Here is a 7,082-nt window from a genome sequence, read left to right as displayed (position 1 = left end):
ATATTCTTTAAACAACAAAGTCTCTCCAGGCTCCAAAACCAAGTATTCTTTAAACAACAATGTCACTTCAAGCTTCAAGTTAAAAACACAGTTAAAGTTTGGTAGGAATAACAATTGTTTCGTCTTTCTCACTGTGATACAACTATGTTGAGATTTACACAAAAAGAAAGAATTGATGAAATAATTGAAGTTATTATCTCTACTTTTTAAGTTCTTCAAGCTTCTTTATATAGGTCCATGATGAAGATGATCTTGCAAATCCTTGATCTTCACTCATAGGCTTGCTTCGTCTTTCTTCCATGTAGAGTAAGGTGTTTGTTAGTTCATTAAATGCGAGCATTAAATGCATTTCATCAAATTGTCACTTATTATCTTATCAAAGAGATTACTTATCATCTTTTTCATACAAAATGAAAAGAATTGTTGTATGTGTTAGTCATAAAATGACTTTTTAGATGTCTTTGCATACTTTGAGATATTTACTTGCCCGTTCTTTGACAAAAATCAAATCTTCATTCCTTTATGAGATTCAAATACCAAAAAAGTTTTTATTCCATCAATCTATTAAGTAATGACATAGAAAAAAATGATATGATCATCAAACATAATAAATAAAATATATAATGTATTTGTCTTAGAAAGATCGACAAAGTGCTCTACCTAAGAGACTTGTTAAAAGAAAAATCATCATATAGAATCATCATATACTATTGTCTTATTCGTATGATCTTAAAAATAGTTCTTTATCAAAAATGTCCGACTTTATTGTCATAAAACATATATTCCTAAGAGACCTAAGGTCATCCTTTGATCTAATGAACTCCTCATTTTTTATGGTGACAAATACATTTTTGAAAAGCATAGTTTTACACTCATAAGATTTAGTCGAGTTTTACTAACAAAGAAATATATGACCATACATAGCATGCCAAATATCATAGTATAAAAATTATCTAATTAGAGCATAAGTGATTAAGACCATGTAGTGTATAAACTTATCAAAAAATTAAAGAGATAAAGGCTCTCCCTGAAATAGAGCAAAGTTTTAAAGTAATCAATGAAGAAAAATTTATAAAAACTTTTAAAACTCTTTTGTTCATGATCATGCTTATTCCCCCTTTCAACACCAATAAAAAAACTATGATCTAAGCAATTAGTCCAAAGAAGAGTGTGGTAAATTATCGTCAGCTATAAGATAGTCTTTGGTACTTTAGGGACTTCAGTAGAAGAAGATGGTTGCACTTGTTATTCCTGAATAGGTGAGGGAGAGACAATAATAAGAACAATGTATATGTATATAAAGCAAATATTTATAGGTAAATAAATAAAATGAAAATCAAAAGGAGACAAATAAGCATAGTGGCGACATGGTTTGTAGAGAGCATTGCAAGTAGAGGGCTTGGTGGTAGGTGGAATAAGTGATTGTAGAAAGCCTCATCCCATGGTGAAAATGGGGTAATCTTTGTTCACTCCAAGGACTCTAGATTGATGAGCTCTAGCATAATGCACATACCTTATGCTCTTGACATGTCCTTTTCTAAACAAAATGTTGCACAACCTTGAGCTTAGTCTCATCTTGATAGAATGTAGTCTAAGGCTGGATCTACCATGATTGTCTAGATGCGCCAATCATAAAAGGAAGGTTGTGAGATGAACATGCTTAGTTGAGCTCGATGGCGATCCTTATGTAGCATGTGTCTTTGTATTCAAACTTGAGCTAGCGAATGAGTGCTATAGTTTGATCATTAAGATTATGTGAACCATACATATAAAAGGGCATCACTCCTATCATCAACTTTGCACTATGGTAGATGATGATCCTATGCTCTTCTTGATGGCAAAGAGATAGGTATTTCTTCAAGTTGTAGTAAGGTGATTTCCTAGAAAGATTACTTACTAAGACAGTTGGGGTTGTCTTCTTCATCTGCTAACTTTACCATCATCTACTCTAAGTCTTCATAAGCAAAGTTGGTGGCTTCATGAGCTTCACTAAGTGGAACTTTCCAAGTATAATCTTAGGGTTTTTAGGGTCTAGCTCCATTAGTGATGCATCTACATTCAATGGTTCAACATCAATTGCACTTGTTTCTATGGCAGATAGTGCAACATCATTTGTTGTTCCAAATATAGTTCTTAAGATCTCTTCAACAGGAAATGAGATTGATTTAGTACCCACATTTTCAACAAAAGATTGGTCCATAAAGAGAACTTCTTTTTCAGCAACAAATGTTAGGGAAATGAGGTTAAAGTGACATCAATAAACACTTTAGTCTATGTCTTCAACATTGGAGGGAGGGGAGAAACGATACTTGGACATGAAAGCTATTCTAGTGAGAAGGTGTTGGGCTGCCCTCAGAGTGCAAGGAGGTTGCATGTCATAGAGAGCTATGGATAATACCTTAGGCACATAGATTGTGCAATGTCCTTCCAAAGGTATGTCACCTAGAGTTTGCTCCAATTCTAATTCCCTTTTCTTTTTAGCAGCTTTAGCAGTAAGTGCCTAAAGTGTTACTTGTAGCAATGAGTCCTCTTCAACAGCCAACATAACTCTATTCTATTGGGTTTGCTTTTTTTTTTTTTTTCCCTTCATAGATAGGTGTTATGCTTGTTTTAGATTGAACACCTCCTAACATTCGATAGAGGACCATCCATGAAGCTTCATGTGAGACCCATCACTAAGCCAATGGCTAGGAGAGTGGAAGAGGATAGGGAAGTCAAAACCTTAGAAGACATGCTTCTCAAGATTAAAATACACTAATCACTCTCCTAAGCTTTGATAGCCTAGAATTTATCTTTATGCCTATTTTGCCCTTGTCTTTGATTTTCCATTTTTACCCTTGTATTTTGGGGTATCTTAGACATAGGATCTATTTTACTTGTATTTCCAATTTTACCCTTGTATTTTGTGGTATTTTAGTCATAGGATTTATTTTTTTATATTTCTCATTTTACCATTGTATTATGGGGTGCTTTAGAGCATAGGTTTTTAATTTTTGGGCTAAGGTATTTGATTAGGGTGGGAACAAAACCTAGACATATCTTTTGTGGCTCTTGGACCTATTTTTGGTGTTAGAAAGGCTTAGGCCCAAGTGGAGGGCAAAGGTTGCATGGTCTTATCATGCACCTAGATATAGCTTAACTAATCCCAAAGATTCCATCCTTGGCCACCAAGTTGCATCTAGGGTTCATTTGAATTTTATTTGGTGTGCATTTGGCTTGTGAATTTCGTCCATGCACTCTCCAAATGCAACCCTAGATGCCTCCCACTCATATAAATACCCTAGGCTATGCATCATGTAAATACTTTGGATTATATGAATTTGAGAGAGCATTTTTGCCTCAAATCCTTTCCTTAGTCACTTGGCCTACACGACCTACCTCTCCCATCTCCTCCCTTGAGTGAGTTTAGGGTTCCTTGAGTGGCCTTCACCTCCACTTAGTGAAGAGAGCCAACCTAGAAGCACCCAAAATACCATCCTCCCTTCATCTCTCATATTCGCCCAAATCAACCCATTTATGCCCACCTTCCTTTTGCCTCACCCTTGAAGGAACATCCACCCTTAAGGTCATCATTTTGGCCTTTGCAAGGAGATTCTTCCCACCTTGGACGTCCATGATCAACCCCTTGGTGGAAAGAGTCCATCATTTGGTATCTAGATCTTTGGTTATCTTCAAGGGTAACTAGCTTCTTTTCCATTTTCTTTGAGTCTTGATTTGCGTTATTTTTTGTGTCTCCTTGTCATCCATGAAAGTTTTGGCATAAAGTCTCATCATACTATTCTATGGTTCATTCATTGTTCATGAGCCTCTTTTTGTGCTTTAGGATTTTTCTTGAGTTTTAGGGTCTTGTATGCCATTTTTGTTTTCTTTTTTACTCTTGTTGCTGGAAAAATATATTATGAACATCAAGAACATGTCTTCCATCTATTTTTGATCTTTTTACCTTTAAAGTTTTGTCAAAAGTTGTGTTTATCTCACCTTCCTCAAAAAGACAAAAAAAATATATATGTATGATGCACCCATTTGATGTATGAAACCATGAAAATAAGAAATGTACGTGTTTTTCCATGAGGTGGCTGAAATTTTGCTGCACCATTTAGAGGTCATTCATGCATGTTAACTAGTCCTTGACATGCTCCAAATTTGTGTTGAAATCTATGTGTTATTTGCTTCCTACACATACATGATTGGCCACCTTTCCATGCACATCATTACATGATTATTCTCTTGTCCTTTATTGCACATGTGTGAGTGATAAGTTTTGTGTGTGAGTGTTGGAATCTTTCAAAAAAATCTGCACCAAAAAGAAAATAGTACAAGACACACTCCACTCACAAAATGCTTCTATACCCACTCATGTGTTGCCACTTGTCTCTCTAATTTTGACTCCTCATATGTGCTGAATTTTTAATCACTCACAAGTGTAAAAACCAAGCAACATTTAAAAAGAAAATAGAAGAAAAATATGGACAGAAAATTAAAAAAAAAACGTGACCAAAAAGGCCAAAAGAAAAACAAAAGAAAACAAAAGGATTTTGTTGCTAGACTTGTGGACATTTGACCTAATTACCCTTGCACATTGGAGTTGGATTTGGACTAAATTTTTGGACCTTATTGGACCCATTTGAGACACAAAACCGTGGCTGGACCTTACCAAAAAGGACTTAAATTCACAATTGCAAAAACCTTTAAAGATTTACTCCATTCTAGGATTTTTTCTCTTTTGAGTGCTAGCCTTTTTAATGTGTCTTAATTTTTGCTTGTCTTCCTTGGACTTCTTATGTTTGTCTCATTAATCTCTCTTTGAGTTTAGCTTCCTAATTGAGCTTTTTCAGTTTTATTCCTTTGGCCTCCTTCTTGCTCTTGGTTGGTTTGTTGTCTTTGGGTGTAGGTGAAGCACTACCTCAAAAACCCATTAGCAAAATTCTTTGGGGGATTGAGAGGAGACTAAATCCGTGAAGGTCCTAAGTGCCTTGGAAAGGTTACCATACTTCAAGGAGTGTAAACACCAAAGGAGAGGACTAACCAAGTTTTTTCTTTGTGAAGGAAGCCAAATTGGAGGAGTTGAAGACCTTTCATTTTCTTTCTTTCTTACTTGTTCATTTTGCTAAATTTTGGACACTTGTATTTGGGCCTTATTTCTTTATCTTGGTTTGTAATTGGCCATTTTTAAACCTCTTCATTTTGGTTTTAGTTCGTGTAGTTGAAGGTGATTTGAAAACCTTCACCTAGGACTTCAACTAGTATATGCTTTAAGTGCTTTCCTTTTGCATGTTTTAAAGCTTTTGGTAGTATAATTGCTTAAGATTTTATCTTTTGTCTCAAATTCCGTTTAGAAGGCTTGCTTTTGCCTACTAGGGGGAACGTGCACACACACACTTTATTCTTGTGCCAAATTGTTTTGTGAGAAAAGTTTGAAAGTCTTAGTGATTTTTACTTGATAAGGCTTGGTTATTAAGTGATTCCTAGTAGTCCACCTCCCTTTGAAAGTTCACTTTGTACACTTATGCCTTTTCATACCAATCTTGTACCTTGAAAACCTTTTTGTGAAAACCTTTTATCACTCACTCTTTGTGAAAACCTTTTTCAACCTTTTTGAAAATAACTTTGTGAAAACCTTTTTGATCAAAGATGAGTGATCATTCTAGTGTACATGGTCATAACTCATGTAGTTCTAGGTCTAGTGTTAGGGATGAACTTAGGCAATTAAAAGAGTACCTAATAAAAGAAGAAGAGGAAAATATAAAAAGAGAGGAAGAATTAAGAAAAAGAGAAAAAGAATTTGATAAAAATAATGAAGAAATAAAAAGGTTGCTTACTAGGCTAGTTGTGGGAGGAGAGGCTAGTGGTTCAAGACCAAGAGTCACTTCTCCTAAATCCTCAAAAGGCAAGGGGCATATGATACATTCAAGTGTTCATGAGGAGGAAGGGCATCATACCCAACCTCCAAGTGATATCTTCTATAGTAGTTATCACAATGATGATTACTATCAAATACCCCCAAGGCAACATAGACATAGGGAGTCTTCCAATAAGGAACCCAACATCACTCTTCCCCCATTTCATGGCAAAGACAATGTTGAGAATTATTTGGATTGGGAAATGAAGGTTGAACAATTATTTTCTTGCCATGGAGTGAGTGAAGAGAGAAAGGTTTCTTTAGCAACCCTTAGCTTCTAAGGGCATGCTATGTATTGGTGGACCTCCTTAGAAAAAGAAAAGAGAATAAATCATGAGCCCCCAATCCAATATTGGAATGAGCTCCGTAGCGCCTTAAGAAGGAGGCATATTCCTCCATACTATGATCGAGAGCTTATGGATAAGCTTCAAAGATTGAAACAAGGGTCCTCTAGTGTGGAAGAATATAGGCAATCTATGGAGTTGCTAATGATGAGGGCTGGGATTAGGGAGGAAGAGAGGACCACAATCTCAAGATTTCAAAGTGGTTTAAACCTTGAAATAAGAGACAAAGTTGAACTTTTACCTTACAGAGATTTAAACGAACTTGTTCAACTTTGTTCAAGGGTGGAGCATCAACTTAAAAGAAAAACTTTTCGAAAAGACTTCACTCCATCTTATTCCAAGAGTTTCAAGAAGGAGAGCCACTCTTCCCTACCTTATCCCAAAGACGAAAAAGAAAAAAAAGAAGAAAAAGAAAAATCATCTTTTAAAGCACCTTCCAAAGAGTCTAAGTCAAGTGAAATCAAGTGCTTTAAGTGTCTTGGAAGAGGACATATTGCTTCTCAATGTCCTACAAAGAAAACCATGGTGTTAAAGGCCCAAGATCACTATAGTAGCCTTGATGAAGCTACTTCATCTTCCTCTAGTAGTGAAGAAGAAGCCATAGAATCCGAGGAAGAGATTTTACCTTGTGAAGGAGACTTACTTTTGGTAAGAAGGCTTCTTAACAATCACTCTAGTGATATTGACCAATCTCAAAGAGAGAACTTGTTTCAAAAAAAATGCAAGATTTTAGAAAATACTTGTTCTCTCATTGTAGATAGTGGATCAACTTCCAATTGTTGTAGCACAAGATTGGTTGACAAGTTAGCCTTGACTACAAAACCTCATCCTAAACCTTA

This window comes from Cajanus cajan, chromosome 5 (genome assembly GCF_000230855.2).
Source record: "Cajanus cajan strain Asha chromosome 5, NIPB_CcT2T_4, whole genome shotgun sequence".
Taxonomy (NCBI): Eukaryota; Viridiplantae; Streptophyta; class Magnoliopsida; order Fabales; family Fabaceae; genus Cajanus; species Cajanus cajan.
This window is presented reverse-complemented; position numbering follows the sequence as displayed.